At 50.9% G+C, this 24,243-nt stretch overlaps 1 protein-coding gene and 1 long non-coding RNA gene across 11 annotated transcripts in view; both read left to right on the top strand.

Moving 5' to 3' along the window:
- Positions 1-24,243, top strand: part of LOC149349674 (uncharacterized) — a 289,088-nt gene that overhangs the window by 1,953 nt on the left and 262,892 nt on the right. The window lies entirely within an intron of this gene.
- LOC149349676 (uncharacterized) lies at positions 16,090-20,970 on the top strand. Its single transcript, XR_016290150.1, has 2 exons — positions 16,090-16,608; positions 18,358-20,970. It is a non-coding gene; the product is annotated as an uncharacterized LOC149349676 (long non-coding RNA).

The following is a 24,243-nucleotide window of genomic DNA, read 5'->3' as shown; positions in this document are numbered from 1 at the left end:
AAGTTAGAATTCCACGAAGCAGAATCTTAGCTATTAATTCACAACTAGTTCTTTTTATGGTTGCTATTGTCCATCTTGCACTGCTATCAAGCTCTTCACATTTGTCCTGGGCGTCTGTTAGTGACTGTACAATAATTACTGACTTGTGGTGATGGACTTGAAAGTGCAGCCAAATTTTCCATCATCCGTTCATGACGTGAATTGCTGTCATGCATTTAGCCCCCAGTGTGTGGAATGCTGCAGTACTGCTTGCAAATGCATGGTCACTAAAACTGCTTCAGTTTTACTGTTCGCTTTTTACACTTCTGCTGTAGGATGGGCAACAGAGGCATAGTTGAATGATCCATCTGTGTTTTGTTAGAAGAGCTTTCATTCCATCCTTTGTACTTGCTGCAAAGTGCCCAGCATGCAATCTTTGACTGTCCTAGCACTAATGCCTCTGTGAACATATATATTGATCATTCGATCAGCTTCTGACCCCAGCTGCAAACAAACAGCCTTTACTGCCAGTTGACCTGTCGTATCTCATACTGCATTCTCACCATGTTCACGCTATCTTCACTCAGTGGAACCAGTCGGGCCCTGTTGGTTATTGACGCAGTTGAACAATTTCAAGTTTACTTTGAACCTGAAGCTCTTCAGTTTGTTTGAGTGAACACTGTTTCCACACACAACCGTGAGAAGTGCAAAATGAGAAATCAGCTCGGTGTGGCAACTTTTTCTATTTATATCAAGGCCCAGGGGGCGTGGTAGAGGAGGTGGGTTTACAAGAAAGTAAAACTACAAAAACTTACATTCCAGAGAATTAGAACTACAGGCAAAGAAATTGTGTTGCAGTTTGTGAATGAGGATGTATTTTGCAATAGCTGTCTGAAAGGTAGGCATCTCTAGTGCAGTCTATGGAGGGCGGGAGATCGAAGGCGACATTGTATTAGTTATGGCCAGCAAAAAGTCGTTTATTTTCATTATTATTGGTACACATTAGGAAAGTATTGTTTGAATTTTCTCATGGATGAGTATTATCAGCATGCAATAAATTAGGTCGGGCATGTATAAAAACTGAAGTATCAGTTCTGAGCTACTGCTATTTCCTGTCTGTGTGTATGTTGTTCGACCTTCATTGTTTTAGTTAGTGCATGTTGCAGCTTTTTACTGTGCTTTCTCATCTATTTCTTATTGCTGACCTGCCTGGACATCACACATCAGAATAATATGCCCGGCAAGCTGGAGATGAAAACAGTTTGCTGAGGTGTGCGACTGACCTGTGACATTGCTCCTGCATGTATTCTGTGTGTGTATGGTCAAGCAGTTCAGATAAAAATCTCATTCGCCACTTTTATTCCATGTAAGGCTATTAAATGCTGCTTAGACAGCATGTTGACATGCTCATAAACAAAAAGCTCAACCAGGCGTAGGTCAAAAGTTTCATACTGTTCCATGGTTCACCAAAGTGCTGACGGAGCTTCATTTGAGGAAATTAGTGTCGGCACCCTTGTGCTTGCAGTTCATTTTCCATTAAGCTTTTTAATGTGAGAAAAAGTTGTCCATTTGAGATATAAAAATCTGGAAAGGGTGTCACATGCACCACTTCCTTCTTTTGTTGTGGGCTGCTTTCGCCGTCGTTTGCTTCCCTAATCGATGAGCATCTCCAGCGCTTGTGGGTGTCCTTTCTTGTCCCTGTATGCTGTCTCCAGTAGAGCGCAGAAGCCTGCAGACGAAGGCTTGGTCGCGGCATGGATGCCGCTACTGCGGAGACCACCTGTGCGAGGTTCGCCTCTTTTCTGGCGGCATCTGTGTTGCGGACTGCGTCGTCTGCCAGGCCTGCACGGCCTTGTTGCTGCGGCCTTGTTGCAGCAGCAGCAATCGCTGAGGGGGAGGGGGCGGCCCCGTTAGCACCAGCGGGGAAGGGGCCTCCTCCCGCTCGCAGTGCCCGTCGGCTGGTGCCAGTTTCCGGTGCCACCCGCCAGCGCTGGAATGTCCCTGGACAGCGTTCCCCCCCGTGGGCTGGCATCGCACGGGCGCGGGAGAGCACTTTTGCCGCGCGTTCTGCTGGGGCGGCCGGGGGCATTGAACCTTGGGCTCGGCGATCGATTCCGAACTCCGCTAGAGCGCCGGTTCCTCGGCGGCGACCGAGGCACAGCTGGCCTCGTAACGAGCCCTGGTTTCTCTGCGATGCCCGGGCCTCCCTTTTTTCGCTCTCTCGCCCCTTTTTCTTTCTCTTGCTGGGCCCGTTAATTAGCGAACGGTATGCCGGCGGTGGCGAGCTCCAAAACCTCGTCGCTTCGGCTTGAGGGAAGAGTCTGTAATGGCGCCTGTGCACTCTTTCCGAACTCGGGGCATGATTCCGCGGCGTTCACTCACTCTGGGTGAACTGGGAGGCACTGGTGGTTGTTCTCTCTCTCTCGCTCTTTCTGGGGCTACCTGTTCGCTTATAATGGCGCTTCAGGCGTCGGCTGGCAGTTGCTGAGGCTTCCAGCTTACCGCGCAAAACGTGACGGAACGAAGGCCGATGAAAGTGAAAATGCAGCGAAGAAAAAAGAAAACTGTGATTTAGTGCAACGGTTAGCAAAACCTAAAAGGGGGATGATGAGTGTAAAATCTTTAAAGATCTGAGGAATCAGTGCCCTTGAAAATGATACAGGAGGCAGTCGGAAAATAATGTCTTAAATAAAACAATGTGATTTGCTTTCAAGGCAGTATTTCCTCTAGAGAACGCCTGGAGAATTCCGAATGAAAGGCCATCAGCGAGGCCCGTTTCCTTCCGAGCGCAATTTCGGCTGACTTGCACGCACACGCCGACTCGTAACGCAAGGGTGGTTGTGCGAACACACGAGAGTGCAAGAACAACGTTGCAGCAACACAACAGGAAACAGACTGTAATGGCCAATACCAAACACTTTCGTTAGGTTACGCACAGTCTCCGTTTATTTCATTTCAACACCTACTGATCCGATTTGTAGAACGGCGTCGTGGTCGCCGACGGGACGCTCGAGCCTCTTGTGCAGGTTTCTCCTCCGCCGATGAAGCGAATGGCCTACACTTGTCTTTTGACAACAGGCCCAGTTCTTGCGTAACTAATCTATTCCAGCCTTTCACTGAGTTGCATGGATGGTTTATGTACAAGTTTTACCGTTGAAATAAAAATCGCAAATTACATGAGCAGGTCAGTTCTTTCAGAAAGAGGACAAGACAGGGCGGAAACAGTGCGAGGCGCCTGTCAATATGTACATCTAGGTATAGATATTTGTATACCGTACATAAATTCTGGGTGTCATGTGACGTTATGGGCCGGAGCAGGCTGTGATATGCAGATTTTTATGTATATATGTAGAAAGAACGTGCACTTTTTCGCCATGCTTCTGGTCTCAAACATGGTGGTGCAGCCTATATATGTTGTATTCTGAGGGCTTTTTCGAAACGCGCGCGCCTGCTGTGCAAGTTTCGGCTTCCGAGCACGAAAGCGCTTCCAGCGGTTTGAACGTTACTTTCCACAGGTGTTGCAGAAGCTTCATAGCTGCCTTACTACCTCAGACACGCTTCCCAAGTGAGAAATATCCTATCTGCGAACTGTCGTTAACTCGACCGCGAGTCATCGCAGAGTAAAGGCGAGCAATCACCCGCGGATTGCAGTTGGCTTGTGAGGTGTTTTATTTCCTTGTGGCGTCGGGCATCTCAGCAGACGATGCACTGTAAACAAGAATCAACCAAATTTGGGGTTTAAGTGGTTGACTTTGGCTTTTAAACTCCATATGTGGAACCACATACTCCATCAGTGTGGAGTAAAAATGTGTTGAATGACCTATTTTACTCCCTGCACTGAATAATTGAGCATAACGGAGGATTCTCCTTCTTATAACTCCCATTTTGAAACGGAGTTAAAAAACACCATTTTGCGTCTTTCGCACCGCCACCTAGCGTCTCGTCTTCTTCTGGTCAGTCGTCTGATAATGGCGGTGAGTGACGACCCCTTGGTTACCGTCGTCGCCGCTGGATCTCTGCTTCTTCATGGGCGCCCACCTCGATACAAAGCATCGGCTTGTCGCCGTTTTCCGCAACAGTAAGCTACATAATTGAACTGCTCCTGTGAAGCCTACAGCGCTCTAACCATACCTGGTCTTCATTTGTTGGTGTCGCCACCCCGTTAGAGCCCCCGCTTAGGCCTCATTCTCACAGCTTTTCTTCGGTGTGGTTCTCGCGGTGCATTGCAGCCGACTATAGTGGGTTGCATCAACATCAAACTGTGTTAGAACATAGTTTCAATGTCGAGCCCATGACTGAGCTTATGAGACCACATTTTTCCGCAGTTATATTAAGAAACCATGCTTTAAAGAAGTGAAGATGAAAGAAAACACTGCCATACCAGAATACTTTCGGGGATGTTCTATTTTCAACTTATTCTACTGTGGTTTGTCAACTATAGCCTGGTGCATGAGCATGAAAACTACTCCGAGTCTCCTTTTCAGCTTTAAACTATTGATGCTAATGTTACATCGCTTTATCTATGACCGCAGGTAAACAAACGAGCTCGTAAAGCAAAAGCAGGCGACAAGCAGACGACTCCGCTGCTGGGCTCGCAGACGGCGAAAAGAACGCGTGACTCGGGGTCACATTAGGAGAGTTGAAATCTGGGTGAGTTGGTACATACTTAAGAAAAAACCAGCCAAACGACGGGGACAAAGGAGAGACGAGGCACACACTATGACTGAACTATCAACTGTGCTTTATTGAAAAACAGTCAGTCTCCCAGGAAACCTAACAGAGCATGCGCAGCTCAACGGCACCGCAAAACCAAGCACATAAGACCGCGATGCTCGTAAGATAGTCAAGCTGCAGTGTCAACGGGACAGGTAACCTATTTCTTTCTGCATCAACATGATAGACGCCGGGCTAATACAGTTATCTCCATGATTACTAATGTGAAATGCTTCGAGGATTTCCCGCTCAGAGGCAAGGGTAAGGTTGAGCGGAGTAATCATGGAGATAACTGTATTAGCACGGCGTCTATCATGTTGATGCAGAAAGAAATAGGTGACCTGCCCCGTTGACACTGCAGCTTGACTATCTTACGAGCATCGCGGTCTTTCGTGCTTGGTTTTGCGGTGCCGTTGAGCTGCGCATGCTCTGTTAGGTTTCCTGGGAGACTGACTGTTTTTCAATAAAGCACAGTCGATAGTCCAGTCGTAGTGTGTGCCTCGTCTCTCCTTTGTCCCCGTCGTTTGGCTGGTTTTTTCTTAAGTCACATTAGGGCAGCGCAGTTTCCCTTGCTGGGTTGCAGGTCCGCAGCTACCTGTCCATTTCCGCCACTGGCACTGCTGTTAGAATGAGCCCAAATGAGGATAAATAAATATAAATAATATTTACTCCCTTGTGCTCCTAAATACCTCCCTTTTATAAGAGAGCAAATAAAGTACTCCATTTATATGGAGTAAATAAACCTCCTTTTGGGTGTGCGCTTGAGGACAAGCCATTTACTCCCATTTGCGCGTTTTTTTTTTTTAACAGTGTAATGTACTCCAGGGACTGCCCAGTCGTTCTTCAGCATTTAACTTGTATTTCTGAAAAGTTAGTGGGTGACGTGTGGTGAAAATGTGTCTGACTGTGATTTTCAAGCGTTAAAGGTTCACAGCAGGTACTTTTTGTTGTAACACTAAAGCATGCAGCCAGTTATATTTAATGAGGTTTTTGTATAACAGCGGTACATCGGCTGGGACGTGCACTCTAGTGGAGGGCTTAGATTAATTCAGACCTTCTGGAAGCTTTTTTACGTGCACCGAAACCACCGGCTCATTTCGTCTCCAGCGGCTCCGGTACCGAAGCCGTGACCGATGAGGCATAGGTAACCGGTAGTGGACAAATTCAGTGTAATGAAATGAAATCTTAAGGAATCCCTGTTGCCATGAGGTCTGTTTACTGACTGCTTTATGGACACGCATGACATCTTCATCCCAGATGCTACGCCCACGCAGGGGCAAAGTGACTTCAGCAGGTTTTCTGGTGACGAATACGAAGCTTGTTTTTGCGAGAATGTACAAAAGTTCTTTGTTTGCTACATTTGCCGACTTTTTGTGCCAAGAATGTTTATGTGGGGTTTCGTAGGCATTAAGCACAAATGGAAAGGCTAGCGAATTTTTGTATTTTGCTATTTTGCCGACGCCTCTGCAGTTCGCATTAAGAGTGGTCAGAATTGGGCGCTCTGTCGGCTGCCGTCAGTAAGCACGTAGTTCCTGACCGATTTAATCACCCGGTATATGCTGCTCACTGTTCAGGTACAGTGCAGCGTATCCTGGGCACATTTTATCCGTCTGTCATTGACGTATGTAGCTTTCCGTACCCCATAACAGTTCATTTGTACTCCCTCTTTATGCAATGCGTGTTGTGTGTTCAAATTTTATTGAGCTTGATGAGCCTGTTTCCTGTGTGTGTTTCGTTATTTTTTCTCTTATTTCTCAGTTGAGCGATGCGTTTTCTCAGTACCAGCCCATTTCACACTTAGGAGGCGGTGTACACTGTTCCGACATTTTCTTTTTACTCTGACATATCATTGGTGTTCTTCATTGCCGTGAAGCCAATACATTTCACCATCCACTGTGGTTTCCAGGTCGTCGCTTTACGTGCAAGAATTGGCAACTTTCCTTTAAAGCATGCGACTGTGCCGTGCATTCCCTCATCAAGCTCGGCTGTCGCAGATTCCAGGCCTGTTCGTTTCCACCTTCTCTCAGTGGCGCTGAGCTTGTTGCTGTCCCCCTTTCCCATGCCGTCACAGTAGTACTGCCGCATCATTCCATTTTGGCCCATTGCATGCGTCGGCTGTTTGTGGTCAAAGCCGCCCTTGCGCCGCGGTTGTCCTCGCCGAGGCTGGTCCGCGGAAGGTGCTCCCTAGGCGCGATAGGAGCAGGCCGTTTGGACGAAGGGGCGATAGGCGCCGCAATCGGTGCCCGTGACGCGCAAGGACGGCCTGCGGGGCTTGCTTTGTGCGCGGGCGGCACGTGGTCGCCCATGCGCTCGGCGCAGGTCAACGGTCGCGGGGACTGCGTCACGCGGCTCGCGTGAGACCGCGCGGTATCCTCACTCGCTCGGGCTGTCTTCGGACGGGGCCCGGCAGAATCTGACGCGGGGGCAGGAGGATGCAGTAATGGACGCGTGTGTCGTGGTGTCCTGCAAAGGTTGGGTACGGGCTCCCTCTTGTCTCCACTTGAACTGTGGCAGGCGTGTCAGGTGCTGGGCCTCTGGGTGGAGCATATCCTGCGAAAGCAAAGACATAGAGGGGCCGCGAGGCGGTGGCTTCTTCGTGTTTCTTCAAAGGTTTGTGGCACTGCTCCCGGGCCACTTGCTGATCAACAGTGCTCGCCGTTTCGTTCCTCGGTTTGACTTTAACAAAGACCACAGCACTAGCAAGCAGTTTTTCCGCTTTTCTGGTGAGCTTTTCCAATCGTTCGATGCGGCACGGTGCACTGCAGAGCTTGTAAGCAAGAGGCGGCTGGATCGTGTATGGGATCTCCATTTCCTTCTCTTCATCGGTTGTTCGAAGCCTAAGTAAGGTCTATAATGCATCGTCGGCTTAGTGGTAGAGGTGTGCTGTTCCGTGCACCTGTGAACGTGCTTGTCACTGTTTTGCACGATTTATGATGCACTCACTATTAAGGTTCCACTTCGCTGTCATTAGTGGCTATGTTAGCTCATCTGAGCTGCTGCACGCTCTACTCCATGCTGTGCTTATTTTCTTTCAAATTATCCAGATTAGTTTCATTCGTGCTTTGCTGACTTCGCGTGGGTAACCCGGATTTTCGGGCACCAAGTTAGCGTTCATCTCTGGCACATGTGAATGTGTGTCCTTTAAAATCCATCTCTGAAGGACGTCCACGAGTGCTGCACTGTGGCTGGTGCCCGGCAGTTTTTTTGTTTTTTTGTTTTTCCTAGTCTGATGTGCGCAGATGGTGTACGACCACGTGCATCCGCTGTCCGCTTACCTGTCGATTCTTTTAGCTGCGAATGGGCTGTCCGGGCAATCGTGCCTGAAGCAAGTCAAAAGGCCTGCGTCACGTGACGTGGAGTGCGTGTTCTGACCACGATTCGAAGACGAGTGGGGTTCGTATCGGCGTCCCCGCTGAGGGCTTCTCGGGAGACAAAACAAGAAACTGAAGTGCAACTTTTATGCAAGGTTTATGCGCTCTATTCATGGCAGTCTCGCGCCGAGTGCATGCATAGCTATGCGAAAGTTGGTCGTATCGTTTCTAAGTGAAACATCGAATGTGCATGAAACGCGTTCTTTAGAAAAACGATCACGTCCTTCTTTCCCATAGTGTTCTCCGGTCGCGCCTTTGCGGGGAATAAGCGACAGTAGCTATCAGCGGCATAATCCGGAGTGAGGTCCGGGCTTCCGATAGCCCGCAGCCGTCAGCATTAAATCTTTGCGTGGGGGCGCGAACTCGAACAGGAGCGCTTAAATCCGAAACGAGCGGAGTCGAAACGACACCCTCCGCCCACTTTGCGAGGTCGGTTTGGAGAGCAGCGGAGTGTTCGTAGCCCGCAGTCAATGCAATTCAGTCAGTGATCTTAAGCTCAGAGTTGGTGGAGCCCTTAGTCCAGGGCCCCAGTGCTAGCGGCCGCTTGTCGGGCTCGGTCAACCAGCTGGCGCTGGTCGTCCAGGTCCGATCTGGACAGCACAGACTCCCGTTGCTGTAGGCTTGGGGAGGAGTTAGGTGGAGTGGAGGGATATAGTTGGCATGCCCAGGTGATGTGATAGAGGGAGCGGTATGCTGTACAGTATGGGCATTTCTTGGAGTAGTTTGTCGGGTAGAATTTGTGTACAGGCCGAGGTGTCTGTAGTTGGCGCTACATCACTGCCTCCTCTCGGTTAAGGCATCGGTGTGGTGGTGCATATCTAAGCCATTCAGCTCGGGGGTAAACTAGAATTTCCGAAAACTGTTTGGGAACGGGTCTGGCGTTCGGAGACTCACTGTCGACTCCTCTAGGAAACTGGTGCCCGGTCATACACCAGGTGTGGGCAACGGCATGGGCTTGCCAGTTTTCGACTAGGGAGTCATGTTTGGATGTCGAGATCAGCTTGGCTCTTCGTAGAGGGCTGCTAGAGGAGCATGGGATCCGAAGAGCATAGCGCGAGATATTGTCTTCGCGATAGTGGCGGAGAGCTGCCTGGGAGTCTGATGACGATTGTGTTGTCTATGCCGGTAGTATATGCCGGTTTTGAAGTGAGGACGGAGTTTTACTTGGTTCCTCGGTGGAGAACGTGGTCCGTTTGGGCGCGGCACGTTGCAGCGGAAGATGAAGCGTAGACGACCTTCTCGGCAGAAATATACATCTGGATTTATTTACAAACTATTTACACTTACACACATCGACCAAGGGTGGTCGCTAGCACAAAGAACGATCGGGAGCGTCAGGCCAAAGCTCGCCCCTACGAAACTCTGTCCTGCCTGACCGACTTGACTCGCGCTACGCGTAGCGACTCCTCGTTCTTCGGAACTAGGCCAGCGTTGGCCCTGTCCGTACTCTCGCGACTCTCCACCAAGAGCCCCTGCCCAAGTCCTTTCTTTTGGCGCCAAAAACCTCCTTAAATCAGTTTCCCCAGCATTCTGGGGACCATTTTTGTGAGCACTCAGAAGTGAGCTTCTGAGAGCCAACCGTCGCATTTTCTCTCGAATTGAACGAACCAGTGGCACGCCAGTGCCCATGAGCTTGTTTACTAGCGAGCACCGCGCGCATTCCAAGAAGTCGATCGCGTTTTTTTTTTCGCTTTTCCATAAACTGAAAACAACTCTGACACGACAACAAAATACACACAAGCACAATTTCCACCAGCTATGGCTCAAAACACAGATACAGGGTGGCATCTGAGCTCCACTCGCCAGAGGCAGAGAAAACACAGCTCATTAACTGCCATCCAGCAGCACGACCGTTCGCACGTGCACCCAGCGGGTGGCCCGCCAGTAGCCTTGCACGCGAGTCTCACTCCTCAAGCGTCCTTGAAGCTTTCTTTGAAACTTTTCGACACCGCGCTCTAAAAAGCCATAAAACTGATCCCAGACAATGCGCCCGGGTGTGCGACGCGCACGCAGTGTCCGCGGAGCGGGACCCATTCCCCTCGCTTGCCGTCGCTGATTTTTACTTTTCGGCTCGGCGGCCCTCTGCCAGCAGCATTTGGTGTGTTAGTTTTAGAACGGCCGGGAGAGACCGTCGCCGGGGTGGAGGCCACGCGACGAGCCGCTTAGAAAATCTGAAGACAAGGACCAAGTCAGCGGCGCCCGGGGTGAGCCATGAATGGCCCACTGACCGACGGCCCGCTAACTCAACTGACGGTAGCTGTGGCGATAGTGTTGAGCTTGTGTTCGATCACGCTGGGTAACGTAGCGGCCCGATCTGGGTACATGGCGGCGTCAGTGTATCGAACCATGTCGTTGGTGCCATAGGTGCGTTGGAGGGCCTATAGACGTGGACCGCGATCGGGGCCCCTGTACTCCCTTCTGGCCGGGTCGGGAGCCGGAGCGTCCACGCGTCTCCTGGCCGCTAAGTGAGGCTGGAGTCCTCGATGGACGACTGGCGCGCTGTGGCAGGCCGCGTGGGGTTTCAAGAGCCCGACTGGCTGTCGGCTTTGCTTGTGCTGCGAGGACGGTGGTGTGGGGCTGGACAGTCTGTCATTGGTGGGGTGGTTTCCGCCGCACTGAGTGCACTTAGCGGCGCACATGTGATCATCGGTAGGATTTTTATGTTTGGTGTGGCACACACATCCGAACGATGGCCTGCGACGAGGCACTTGGTGCACGCTTGGCGTGTGGGGCGGTAGGGAATACAGCGGTGCTCGGCGCCGCGGTAATAGACGTAGGAGGGGACTTTCCTGAAGATGATCAGGGCGCTCTCACTCTTCACCAACATGCGGACGGGGGGCACAGTGTGTCATGGTAGTGCGTAGTATATGAGATCGGCCGGGAGGTGGCGGCTGCCACGCCGTGAATAATGCCTTTCGTGGAGCCATCGGGCGCAGCAACGTAGGCGAAAGTAGGGTAGTCTATCTGCCTCATACGGAGACCTCACCTACTGTGTTGGCAACTTCCACATCCGGAATACTGATGATTACAATACTCTGTTCTTGGACGATTAGAGTGGTGACCTGGCCGAAGGTCTCTAGGAGAATCTGGCAGGCGGTACTTAGGCAGTGGGCTATCTGCTAAGGTTTCCTCTGGCTGAGCTTGAGGCCTTCTTGATGCCGCATGGCGATTTTATGCTCGTCTTGCGGTAGGGGAAGCGGGCGACGGGGTATCGATGATTTCTTGAGGATTTGGGTGCTCGGCTGCGTTGCGAAGCTTGTAGGTTGGGACTATGGACTCTCCGGAACCGCCTTAAGTGTGTGTCGTTTGTAATAAGCTCGAAACCAGCCTCCATCCGCTGGCATGTATTGTCTTCAGGAGACCGGGTGGCATCGATGTTCGTTGCTGACATGGTGGGAGTAGAAATCGAGACCATTGCTGTCAAGCTGCCGCTCGCCTGCGGACAAGGCGGAGCAGCGGTGACCATGTCGGAGGTGTTGTAACCGTACTTCGGACCACGTGGGCCCGATCAAGCCGCTACCGTGAACATTCATCGAGGCCTGCTGTTGTAACCGTAATTCGGACCACGTGGGCCCGATCAAGCCGCTATCGTGAACATTCATCGAGGCCTGCTGTTGTAGCCGTACTTCGGACCACGTGGCCCGATCAAACAGCTACCGTGAACAATCACCAAGGTCGACAACCCCGCGACGACCATGGGAAGTGGGATGTTTGGAATGCCCCTCCGAGCCTCAGCGGATTAGTGTAGCAAGAATGTCGAGGGCCATTGTCAGCAGAAACCCCAGCGACCACAGCGGAGATGACCACTATAGCGGCGACGAAGGCAGGCGAGGCCCAGGAGCTTTTGTCCGAGCAACCACCGTGAATGCGGAGGCGACTTGGCGGCGCCGGTCACGCTGGCGGATAATTGAAGAATTCTGTGTCCCCGACTCGCGTTCTGGGAAATCGGCGGGGAGGCAAGTTCATTCCCCTGCTGGAAGACTTCGGGAGGTTCCTTTCCCGCTGGGCTGGTTGAGTCAGCATTCTCCCCCTCTCATCGACCCAGCTGCGTTAGAGTGGAAAAGCTCGCACCTGCCCAGCCGTGGGTGGTGACAAGAACGTCCCCTTCGGTCCATCGGATTGGACAGTGCTCGTCGACCATTATTCCCCAGCCAGGGATCTGGGGAAACCGGACGATATTTAACTCGGCCGTGAGTGTGGCCGAGGAGCCTGCTAGCTCCAGTCGACTACGGTTGACGAAGACGTTCCCCTTCCACTGAGAGCCATTCTCAGTCCCGCTCTATGTAAATAATGTAAATATGTGAATACAGTTTTTTCCTTCACTTCCCCTACTCCCCGTCTCCGGCCCACGTTCCTTCCTCCTTCGGCACTGCGGCGGTGCTCCTGGACCCGATGCCTGGTGGGACACGCTTCTAGCATCGACAAATATATCAACTGGTTGGCAGCGGCGGGATCTTCCACGCTTGGTCCTGGCTTCAGCAGTGGTGAGCGCTTGACTTTCTTTAAGAATCTGCCAGGCTTGATAACTCTGGAAATTTATCGCTTCCTGTAGATTGTTTTTCTGCACGTGCTCGCTTATGCATTTCACGTAGCAGCTTGTATTGAAAGTCCTCGTTCGGAAGTTGCCATGGATTTGAGCAAGCTAAAGAAGCCAGAGTTGATGTTGCTGTGTGAAAAGCTGGGTATTGAGGCCAGGAAGAGTCACAGAAAGCCGCAGCTGATTGAGGCTATTAAGGAATGTGGTGCTAAGGAGGGAGACAAAATTTTGGAGACCTGGGAGGTCATTCAGGAGGGAATCAGGAAGGCTAAGGAGGAGGTCAAGAGGGTTGAAAAGGAACGCAAGGAGGAGGCCGACAGGATTGAAAAAGAACGCCTTTACCGCAAGGAAGCCGCTAAGAAGGAGGCCGACAGGATTGAAAAAGAACGCCTTTACCGCAAGGAAGCCGCTAAGAAGGAGGCTGACAGGATTGAAAAAGAACGCAAGGAGAAGGCCGACAGGGTTGAAAAAGAATGGCAGGAGCAATGCCGTAAGAGACGCGCTGAGCTCGAGGAACTACGTAAACGAGAGCAGCAGGAGCTCAAACGTACGACTCAATTTCTGAGACGGAAAAGGGCCCGAGATCGGTTGAGGACTTTTCAGAGAGGCGAGAGCTTCAGAACTTTCCTCGCGAGTTTTGAACAGATATGTACGGAAGAGGAGCTAGATCAGGGCGAATGGTCAATGATGTTGCTGGCTATCCTCCCTTGTGATGTCGCTGCCATATTAGCGCGACTGTCCGATGAGGATGCCCGCAACTACGACAAAGCGAAAAGTGCCCTCTTCCGATACTTCGGAATTCGTGTACAGACCGTATCTAAAAGCCGAAGTGATAGCAGCGGGCAGCGCTCCCGTCAGTGCGTCAGCGACCAGCCAAAGAGCCCCGCTTGGTCAGCTACGCACATTGTAGTTGCTCAGAAGAACAGTGGCAGTCGGGAAGCTGAAGCGATAATCTGCGGCACAGAGCGTCGTTGTCAGTCACCTGACAGCGACTGTGGCTCTCCAAGCCAGAGCGCGGCGTTAGCTGAAAAGCGCGATGCCGCACAGATTGTCCTTGCAACCCAGATAGGCGTAGGCGCAGCGCAAAAAGGTAGTCCTCCAGAAAGCAGTCGCGCGCTGAAAGTGGCAACTGCAAGTTCTATTGTAAGCGAGGAATGCGCCTCAGCGCTGCCTCGAAACAATGATCAGTTCAAAGATCAGGGAACGACAGCCGCTCGCGACCAAACACCCGAAAATGAGTTATGCTCCACTGAAACCAGCGTGTCTTTGCCCATTGCCCGCGTCGCGATCGAGAGCCCGCTCGAGGTGCGTCTGACCGAGGCAGCCGTCTCCCAAAACCTGCCTAAGCAGCATCCCTCGATTTTCCCTAATCGCTTGGATATGCTGCCCCAAGAAAAAGGCCTTTGTTTTGGAGATAACGCTGCGAAGGTCCTTACCATTTCGAAGGCTCGTGAGGTCGCGGCGCCAGCAGAGCACGTGGTTGAAGAGGGCAAACCTGAACCTGTAAGCCCGAAGCCTGTAAATTCTCACGGTGATGAGCTAGAGCAGGCTTTATTGCAAACTGGCGATGAGGCGAACGCCGGCGACTTTACCCGTGACGGCTCCGCGCTACCTAATGACGAGCCAGCCCAGGACTTACTCACCTCTAGCACAGCGGTAAAGAGTACCGACAGTAGTGCAGGCTATAGTGAGTCTTCCGAAGCAGGCGCATGTGATGAGCTGGGGCTAGGTGAGGAATTGAATACGAATCTAGTGTTGCCCCACTCAGATGGCTTTCTCGAACTCCTTCGCGTGGACAGAGAAACGTTCACCGCTGAGCAAGAGAAAGACCAGACTCTACGAAATTTGAGTCACCAAAGTGACATAGGTGTGTCACGGAAGAACATACCTTTCCAGCTCCGTTCTGGCCTGCTGTACCGCCAGTATAAGGATAGGAAAGGTATCCAACACGACCAACTTACTGCCCGCGTCGCGATCGAGAGCCCGCTCGAGCTGCGTCTGACCAAGGCAGCGGTCTCCCAAAACCTGCCTATGCAGTATCCCTCGATTTTAGCAAATCGCTTGGATATGCTGCCCAAAGAAAAGGGCCTTGGTTTTGGAGATAACGCTGCGCAGGTCCTCACCAGTTCGAAGGCTCCAGAATTCGCAGCGCCAGCAGAGCACGCGGGTGACGAGGGCAAACATGACCCAGTAAGCCTTATAAACTCTAACGGTAGTGAGCCAGAGCAGGCTGGATCACAAACTGACAATGAGGCGAACGCCGACGACTTAACCTGTGACGGTTCCGCGATGGCTAGTGACGCGCCCCGCAAACCAACAGCGAGGGTTTCCACGGTGCGGAAGCGTATAGAGGTGGCCAAACGGGAAGAGGTAATCAAGGGGAAAGTGCGGCTCTTGTTGACTGCTCGACTGAAATCCGAACCGCGTAGCCGCCCCAATTTGGCACCTCGGTGCTCAAGAGTTCGCACCCGCCCCGTGGGAACACAAGCCAAGAGAACGCAACGCGCGAACCCGATCCGAGAGAGACGGATACGCTGGCACGGCATTCGCACTCGTCCGTTCCCTTCTCGCGTTCTGCTTTCTGAGCGTCAGCCAAACTTCAGAACTACGAGACTTGGACGAGGAACAGTTAAGGGTCCTAAGCTGAAATTCCTAGCCTTGTGTCCTGTTGCACCTGCTAGAGTAGCTATCGGACCGCGGCCGCGCAGGGGGCGGCTGAAAAATAGGAACCAGTAAATTCCCTGAGTCGCACCGCTGTTTGCGGGCGGGTTCGAGGAATAACCCGTTCTTGAGTTGAATGCTTGTCTCTTTTGTTCATTTAACTCTCCTGTACAGAAATGCAAGCTGAAATTCCTAGCATTATGTAATGTCTTATCTGCTAAAGCAGCTGTCGGACCACGGCCGCGCAAGGGGCGGATATGACGCATAATCTCATATTGAGTTTAATGCTTGTTTTTTGTCTTTTGTTCATTACACTCTCCTATGCGAAATGAGAGTGAAATTTTGGAGCTTGGCATTGCGGGACTCAGTTTACATGCGTTGCAGTAAAGTGCGAGGTAATGGAAACGCTGATGGCCTCAGCCGAAGCTTTCCCGTGTAATGCCCTTTCATGACTCCCCAGACGTTATTCCGCTATGCAAATTTGTATTGTTCTTTTGCTTTAGCGAGAATCATTTTTGTCTGTTTGTATGTGTGTTCAGCAGCTCCACCTTCCCTTTGTGCTCTCACGGGCGGTGGCTTTCTGTGACATACACCGTGCTACGGCACCCCCCCAAAATTTTAGAAAATTTTTCCCTTTTGACTAATCAAGCTCTGTGTATTCTGGTTTGGTCAAACTTGGAAACTTTCGGAGGAGGACGTAAATTTCACGCGACAGCTCATTTTTTCTAAACAGACTTTGTCGACCGAAAACAGCTTGGCAGTTCTTAAAGTCGGTTTGGCACTTTCTGCTGGTTGGGCTGTGTACCTTGCTGGTTGAGCTCGTTACAGCTGCAGTGATGGGAATGCTGCGCCAATTGCGCCAATCTGCGCCATTTCGATAAAGCTGCTACATGCTGCTCCAAAAAGGGGCCTTTTTGCAAAATTGCGCCAAAGCTGCGCCAAAACGAGCCGTCGCCAACGTCAGGTACTGCCCTGTGAGGGAACTATGCTTGCGACTGTTGTCCGCCATTGAAGTCTGAGAGTAGCCGGTAAAATCCAATACGATCCAGTTCTCAGTCTTCGTCTAGAGTGCTCCGCATGGTGCTCCGTCTACTTCGTCTCTGATGGGAGAGTGTGACTGAGTGAGGGTGTCGTGAACGCGTCACGCTTTCCACCGCGTCCGAGCTCCGAGCGTTTCCGGTGGGCCGGCACCGGAGGCGAGTAGTTGGTGGAGTGGGCCGTGGCTAGGCCTTGGCGCGTCGGTGCGCGCTCTTGCACTTTCCTGCCGCTCGTTCGCCTCGACTGCGTGGTTTCAGCGGTTTCAGCGGCGTTGTGGCGGCGTCACGATGGCGCTCTCGAAACTGAAAGGTAAGCTTTTTCTCGTTTTTTGCGCCTTTTAGTTTATTCAAATGAGTCTTTCTGGACATAAGAGCTGATGAGTCAGTGTGGCGGGGTTCAAATTTAGAAACTGAACATGACTTAACAGTAGCAAATTGAGCGAATGGCGGTGGATGCATGTTTCAGGACCGTGGTAGTTTGAGCCTGCAAGAGAGGGTGCTGTTAATTCCCGGTTTGTTTACTTTTTATGAAAGAGTACTTGTAGTTTTGTGGCGTTCGTCTTACGCTAGTATCAGCTTCGAAAGCCCTGGAGCACGTGGCGTGCTGGGCAGCCGTGTAACGTCGCTCAGTAATTTCATATTGCCATCCGCAGTTCTACGAATTCCGTGGTTGAAATAAAGCTACAGTGACGTCCGGGCTGCCCATAACAACCTTGCGGCACGAAATGCATAAAACTCGCCGGCGACCGGGCCATTCACGCGCTCCTTTATTCACTCGGCATGCGAGGTCGCTTGGTAGTTTCGGATTGTCCGGCTGCGGAGCCTACGGAATGCGTTTTCCTGACATCACTTGGCTGATTGAAAGACGTCCTTAAAGCGGTGCCTTTGCAGCTTGAGCTGAAAGTGTTATATGGATATGAGCACTGAACTCATGCTAAGGAGTTTTATGTAGCGGCTTCTGAAATAAAGTGTATACCGCGGACGTATATGACGCCGTACATTTCTCACGGAGTTGGTGGGCCTTCTGGCCTTCGTGCTCGTGTTGCTGCCGTAATTAAAAAAACTTCCGAGGCGAAAATGAAAGAAAGTTCCACGGAATGCGGTATTTTGCGGCCTTCCGGCTATACGATGAAGCAACAAGCGTCTTCTGGCGCGCCCGCTACGTTCGTACGATTTTGGCGCTGCGCTGACGGCCCTGTCTGTTGTCGAAGCTTGGCAGGCTTCGCGAATTTACGGCGGAAGCTTTCAAAAAGTAAGGGGAAACAAGGTCGTTTTTCAGGGCAGCAATTAACGGGCGGGTAAGGGATACGTGGGAGAAAGCCTCCACCCTTCCTCGGCGGTCGAGGACTGCATGATAGCGCGATCGCGCGCTCAAAGCAGGTGCGCTCTTTGTCGGCGAAAGTGGTACTGCTTTTATAATTACACGTGTCCGGTTTTTAGAATGGAGCTTGCTCTGCCAAACATCTAGACAGAAGCCTTCAATACTTTGCAATTAGTGAGCTGCAAATTTTTGGCACTTTGCTTATTCTGGATTTATCACAAACTGCTCTTTTGTTTTTACGTGTTCAAATTAACGTTTATCCAAATTAACGTTTATTCATCAAATTAGTGCAGGAAAGATTGCCGGTATGTGCAGCTCAGGTGCTCTGAAAGCCCTGAAAAAGCTACTTTTGCAGCTATTAGTGCAACAGCTACAACCTAAGGACGCTGCAGTGAAGGGGTCTGGAAATTTCGACCACCTAGGTATCTTTAACGTGCACTGACATCGCACGGCCCTCTGGAATTTTGCCTCCATTGAAATTTTGTTAAAGTTAATTTTTAATATTCAGTTCTGTATCGAGGAACGTGTTTCTATAACTTGTACTGCCACGTTTGAATGAAGTGTATAATTGTTAACCATGACTGTTGTGGGAAAAGAACCGTAGTGTTTCCTGGGTCTTTATTTTTTTTTTAGAATATGTTTAAGCACTCTACAATTATTCTCTAATTTACAGGATCATATTGCTTGCATAACAGCTTTTTATTTCATCAAACTAACATTATTATTTATCGTTTGCAGGACGCAACAGCAAATTTAACTCTGGCATATTGAAAGATGTCGACTGCAATGGAGATTGCTTCGAGGTGTGGTGCAGACCAGGAAAAAGGGAAGAAAATGCTTATTGCATTATTTGTAACCAGACAATCAACTGCTCACAGCATGGTGTCACAGCAGTGAAACGGCATTCACAGAGTAAAAAGCACTTGGAGCTGACCAGCAAGCTTCGGGGCCCTGACGGGAGGCTGAAGAGGCCAGCTGCTGTTCAAGCATCGTTGGATTTTTCATCGACAGGCACGATGACCCATGCAGACCGTGTCACAGCTAGCGAAGCACTTTTTGTTTTGGCATTGACGATAAAAGGTCTCCCATACTCATGGGCGGATACGGCTACACCCCTTCATCGCTTGATGTTTCCCGACTCAAAGGTGGCTAAAGACTTCTCCTGTAGTAGGAAAAAAGTGTCTTACGTTGTGTCAGATGGGCTTGGGCCTTATTTCAAGGGACTTGTGCATGAGGAACTGAATCGTCCTGGTGTGTTTTACAGTATCAGTGTAGATGAAACACCACTGCCAGAACAGCGGTGCCAGCAGTTTGATGTTCTCGTGCGCTACTTTTCTGGTGCTGAAAAAGGAGTAGTGGTCGAGCACCTGCAGTCGTTTCGTTTGGGGAGGGCAACGGCTGATATCCTTTTGAAATGTGTAAATGAAGCCACTGAAAATATTCCTCGAGCAGGGTTTTTTTCATTTTTCAGTGATGGTCCAAATGTAATGAAGTGTTTAAAGAAAAAATTGACCCAGGAAAACGGCCCCTTAATGGAAATCGGAGAGTGCTCGCTGCACAAGGTGCACAACGCGTTTTCATGTGCTCTTGATTCATTTGGTAGTGAAGTTGAAACTGTAGTCAGTGACGTGTATTACTTTTTCAAGACATCTTCGGTGCAAAGTGCCCAGCTCCAAGAAAAACAAGAGGCTCTTGGATTGCCTGAAACTGTGTTTTTGCGTCATGTCAACTGTCGCTGGTTGTCTCTTGTACCAGCCGTGGAAAGACTAGTCGAGCAGTTTTCTGCCCTAAAGAGCATCCTAGACTCCCAGAAACCAGTGCGTGCTGCAGGTAGCATGAGGGCGAGACTAAACAGAAACCTGAATGACAAAAGTTTCTACGCAAAGGCTCTGTTTGTGAAGAATGCAGGTGACCTAGTTGTGGGATTTCTGACGCTGTTTCAAAAGAGTGAACCTTTGCTGCATGTTCTTTATGATGAAATGGTGATGATGTTGAAGAAAATTTTGGGCAGATTTCTGAGGCCTCAGGTGTTCATGTTGAAACAGGGACATGAGCTCGCTTCCATTGATGTCGAAAGTTCGCAGAATTGGAAGGAAAGCATAGTAGTTGGGGCAGATACTGAGGAAGCTATGAAATCTTGGTCTGCTTCAGAGAAAGCTGAATTTCGACTAGGAGCTAGGTCATTTTACATAGCGTGCTCAAAGTACCTTCTGACAAGGCTTCCTCTTCAGAATTTGACACTTCAGCACCTCAGGTGCTTGCACCCAAACACCCACTCCCAGGAGTCTTCAGCAGAATCGTTCAGATATCTTGCAAAATGTGCGCCTCAAGTGATACAACCTAGCCAAGTTTCATCTCTCCTTGATGAGGTGACACTCTTAAGCTCTGAAGCGCTGAATGTGGGCACTGATGGGCCACTTGACAAATACTGGCATAATATATTTATCATCAAGGGCGCTCAAGGTGAGAGAAAATATCCGCTTTTGACTAAGCTTGTCAAGGCCCTTCTTTCGCTTCCGCATGGGAACGCTGATGTTGAGCGAGGCTTCAGCCAGAATACAAGGGTTTTGAATGAGAGGTCGAACCTTTGTCTGGCAAGCGTGAATGGTATTCGCCAGATTATGTCATTTGCCAGAAGGTACAACAGTGACCCATGCCAGCTTTCAATTTGTCCAAATGTCATTAGGGCCGTTCGAGGCGCATCGAAACGGTATGCAGAGCGCATTGCCTGCGAACAAGAGAAGTCGAAAAGGCCACGTGCAGGTGCGGATCCAGTGCTAGCAAGTGCCAGCTTGTCTAAAGCACAAGCGAAACAGAAGGTAGATGAAGCGCAGCACATGTTCAGAAATGCTGAATTGCTGATTGAGCGGGGCATGAAGCTGAAGAACTTCAGTGACATTGCGAGTGGCCAGGCAATATTGAGCCAAGCTAGGGAAAAAATGAATGATAGTGTCTCTCATCTGGCTGCCTTTAATAAGGGCTCAAAGAAAGGAACATAGGCCTGTCCATCTGATATCAGTATTTTTAAAGCACATGCCTAATTCCCTTTCATTTCTCTTGATTCTTGTGCGAAGGGTTGTCATACATGCTTACTGCAATCCAAGATGGTCAGTTCCTTTTTTTCTCGAAAGCAGGTTTAGTTCAGTGGCTGCTCCTGTTTACACTCATAATTTATTTTAATATTTTGAGTACTTCGGTCTCAGTTCTTTGTTGCTGGTGAAGACAATGTTTCTTTGTCTTGCGGTACAATTACCATGGTAATGATTACCAGTGCTAGTCAATATACACTTTGTGTGTTTCTGTATTGCATTGCATTGATGTATGCTGTTACAAATAAACTATAAATTTGTCTTCTAAGCTTTTTTTTTCGGAAATGCCGGCTCTTGCTACAAAACAAGTGACGCTTGCTACAAAGCGAATATTTTCCTGCTACAAGGCCTGCTACAAAATGGTTTTGGCCATTCCCATCACTGCAGCTGTCAACGAAGCAGGAAGAACCTTTGGGCCCAGCTGTGACCAAAAGCCGAACGGACACAACTCCAGGTCTCTGCGCGCAGCAGCGTTGGCTGCAACCACTACGAGACCTCTTCGGGCGGCGGACGTGCTGTTGTAACCGTACTTCGGACCACGTGGGCCCGATCAAGCCGCTACCGTGAACATTCATCGAGGCCTGCTGTTGTAACCGTAATTCGGACCACGTGGGCCCGATCAAGCCGCTATCGTGAACATTCATCGAGGCCTGCTGTTGTAGCCGTACTTCGGACCACGTGGCCCGATCAAACAGCTACCGTGAACAATCACCAAGGTCGACAACCCCGCGACGACCATGGGAAGTGGGATGTTTGGAATGCCCCTCCGAGCCTCAGCGGATTAGTGTAGCAAGAATGTCGAGGGCCATTGTCAGCAGAAACCCCAGCGACCACAGCGGAGATGACCACTATAGCGGCGACGAAGGCAGGCGAGGCCCAGGAGCTTTTGTCCGAGCAACCACCGTGAATGCGGAGGCGACTTGGCGGCGCCGGTCACGCTGGCGGATAATTGAAGAATTCTGTGTCCCCGACTCGCGTTCTGGGAAATCGGCGGGGAGGCAAGTTCATTCCCCTGCTGGAAGACTTCGGGAGGTTCCTTTCCCGCTGGGCTGGTTGAGTCAGCATTCTCCCCCTCTCATCGACCCAGCTGCGTTAGAGTGGAAAAGCTCGCACCTGCCCAGCCGTGGGTGGTGACAAGAACGTCCCCTTCGGTCCATCGGATTGGACAGTGCTCGTCGACCATTATTCCCCAGCCAGGGATCTGGGGAAACCGGACGATATTTAACTCGGCCGTGAGTGTGGCCGAGGAGCCTGCTAGCTCCAGTCGACTACGGTTGACGAAGACGTTCCCCTTCCACTGAGAGCCATTCTCAGTCCCGCTCTATGTAAATAATGTAAATATGTGAATACAGTTTTTTCCTTCACTTCCCCTACTCCCCGTCTCCGGCCCACGTTTCCTTCCTCCTTCGGCACAGCGGCGGTGATCCTGGACACGATGCCTGGTGGGACACGCTTCTAGCATCGACAAATATATCAGAGGCCCCTGAGTCGTGTACGTGTTTTGTTGTTGCCGGCCTGGCCCACGCAGAGGGGCGTCTTCGCGCCGATGTCCGCTCTGGAATTCTCTGATGTTGTGTTCCCGTTGTTTTGGTGCCACTCGTATATTAACTCACGTCTTTCTTTTTTTTTTTATCTTTCGCAGTCGCCCGGTCTCTTACGTAAGAAAGTGTGGCGTTGAATATAAGTCAAACCCGCTTATAACGGCCGCAGTTATAACGAACGCTTGCTTATTGCGAACGAGGGTGGAGCTACCTCCAAAGTGTGTATTAGGGTTTTGGGTCTTCGTTTTAGATAAAACGAAAAATGTTTTCCAGCAGCGCGCTCCTCTAGCGGCCGCCAGTCGCAAATACAATTTGTCCTGCGGGAAAGAGGGATGCGATGGGGCGTAGCCATTGTAAATGTCAGTACTATGGCCAGTTGAGCTCATCTGAGGGAATATTTACGCAGTGGAGAGGTTACGTGTTCCAGTAGCGTACTTCGAGTGGTGTCACTTGGACTTCATGATATGCCGGACTTGCATTGGAAACTGCAGGAATTTCCCTAGTTGGTATATGTAGTGTATTAAAAGCTGTACCCACCCCTATATGAGCATCTCAGACTTTATGGCTACCATATGTAATGTTTTTTTTTTTCAACCTCGGCTGGTCCCTGCTTCGGCGACCACCTCGCAGCACGTCTCCGTTGGGCCCCTGACAACACTTCCTAGTTGTTACAAGTAATCTGAAACAGTTCCGCTTTGCGATAATCGATCTTTTCGCGTGTTTTTGGTTGTCGCTCGATTACTACAGGCTGTGCCCCACTTTCGTTGTGCTTTAACTGCTTTGCATGTTGCTTTGTCGTCAGTTCCCTGTTACGATACCCCCTCCACACGTACACACATACGCTGTCTCTCTCTCTCTCATACGTGTTGCCCTTTGGGCTTTTTTGATTGGGCAGTGAATGAGTATGGTTAGAACAAATTTCCGAATGACGTGGTACCCCGTTTCTTCAGCCCACCGACGTTTCGCGATCAGGCAGCGCTATGCGGGAACACGCAGGACAGAGGTAAGCGCTCAGCTGAGGTTAATTTTCAAAAACATGCAGTGAGCCAGTTCCGCGACGCCTTGAGTGTCTCGTGCAGTTTTCGCCCGGTTCTCTCGCATCGTGCATGTGCATACGCCAACTGGCCCAGCCATCTTTGCTACTGCGCTGTGCGGGGATTCGAAGGGACCGAGTGCGCAGCTCGGGAGGGCTGCGCGCGCGCGGAGAAGCGACCGCGGGGCAGGCATCGGCCTTCGGTGTGGTCGCGTTGGGTTGGCCTGCTTAGCGCGCGCGGCCGCGGAGGGCGTCCTTTCGCTGTGACCTACTTGGAGAGCTTTCAAAGCCCGGCACTCGGACGCGTGCGGCGGCGGCCCTTTCTTGGCAGGCTCGGGCCGCCGCCTCCGGGCATGCCGTTGCTGCTGCTGCTGCTGCGTCCGCCGCTTCTTCGCCGCTCTCCTGGTCGCGTTGGGCTCTTCTCCGTCTCTCCCCTTGTTACGCTTGCCCCGTTGTGGCCTAACAAAAGCTCGCGATGCGGGCTGCTTTGCCGCCATTGCGCTCCGGTAACCCGGAAGTTTGCAGTGAGTGAACGAAGGGCGACTGTTTCCCACTCGACGGGATTCGTCCGGTTTTCTTCTCCGACTTTCTTTCTTTTTGCTTTTGGCGCGTGCGGCAGGGGGGCTGCGTTGTAACCCACGCTCCTTAGCGTACTCCGAAATCCTGTTGTTCGGTGAGTAAAACTAAAAGTTAGTCTACTTGATGTTTCCCATCTTCAAGCAAAAACTCCCGAAGCCGGTGAAGAGGGAACAAAAGAGAGGCTTGAGCAAAGAGCGCCCTAGTTTCCGGGGGCACTGTCAACTCACTCGCGTGGCAGTTTGGACTAATCGCTGATCATGCGTGTTGCGTTGTAGGCGTAGCGTCCGCCGGCGTCGCTCCCAGCGGGTGCCGCAGGAATCGGTCGCTGCGCCCCATCCGATGCGGGCCAGCCGCGGCGTGTGCGAAATGGCACAGGAACGGC

The sequence above is a fragment of the Amblyomma mixtum genome, chromosome 3 (genome assembly GCF_055824585.1).
Source record: "Amblyomma mixtum isolate Tamu chromosome 3, ASM5582458v1, whole genome shotgun sequence".
NCBI lineage: Eukaryota > Metazoa > Arthropoda > Arachnida > Ixodida > Ixodidae > Amblyomma > Amblyomma mixtum.
The sequence above is the reverse complement of the archived record's forward strand: the minus strand, read 5'-3'. Positions and strand labels throughout refer to the sequence as shown.